General features: G+C 34.4%; 2 protein-coding genes across 2 annotated transcripts in view; both read left to right on the forward strand.

Annotated features, from left to right (window-relative positions):
* Positions 1-836, forward strand: part of LOC119634329 — a 27,149-nt gene that overhangs the window by 24,426 nt on the left and 1,887 nt on the right. The window lies entirely within an intron of this gene.
* Positions 1-836, forward strand: part of LOC119634330 (zinc finger protein 436) — a 10,299-nt gene that overhangs the window by 3,290 nt on the left and 6,173 nt on the right. The gene's annotated exons all lie outside the window — the stretch shown is intronic.

Below are 836 nucleotides of genomic sequence, written 5' to 3' on the forward strand. Positions count from 1 at the left end.
CAACAACAACAACAACAACAACAAACAACGCATCATCTCATCAATTTCAGTACGCAGCATTACGATGCAAATTTGAATTTTGCTACATTTGCTGAACTATGTCGACTATGCTCGATACGTAATGGTCCCGCCAAAATTCACTTATTTGAAAAAGAAGCTGAACAACGTAATTTGATCTACAAATTGCGCTTACTGATGCCGGTTAATGTAAGTTAGTTTGTTAGTGCGCTTTTAAGTTGTTGTTGCAACGTTTTCAATTCTTTTTTTTTTTTGCAGATAGCTAAAGAGGATTTTTTACCTAAGAATATTTGTGAACATTGCGTGCAAAGAGTGGAAGGTTTATACGAGTGGCGGCAAGCGAGCATACAAAACGAAAATATTTTAAGAAATTATGCCGATTCGATGAGAGCTGTTACCGCCACCATTAATTTTCAAGTAAATATTTTCATTTAATTTTTTAAAGTAATAAGTAATTTATTGTCGGTTCAAGTGCGGTTGTCTTGTCTTGCTTCTGATAAGTTTCAAGTCCGAAAACAGGTCTTCTTTACCGAACAATGTTTAAAATAATTTTTTTTAAAAGCTTGATGTAATAATACCGTGATGTAAGAATACCGTGGAAGGATTCCAATTTGATGGCTACAAGGCAATGTCTGATCTGTGAGGCTTAATAAGGCACATTTGAATGATTATTCTGCGCTGAGTTATTATTGTCTCTCTCTCTCTCTCTCTCTCTCTCTCTCCCTGTCTCTCTCTTAGCCTTTTCCCTCGAATATATCATTTACCTCCATTTATTTAATTGAAAAGATTGATTATAAAATACTTGCAAACATAAACAT

The sequence above is a fragment of the Glossina fuscipes genome, unplaced genomic scaffold (genome assembly GCF_014805625.2).
Source record: "Glossina fuscipes isolate IAEA_lab_2018 unplaced genomic scaffold, Yale_Gfus_2 3, whole genome shotgun sequence".
Taxonomy (NCBI): Eukaryota; Metazoa; Arthropoda; class Insecta; order Diptera; family Glossinidae; genus Glossina; species Glossina fuscipes.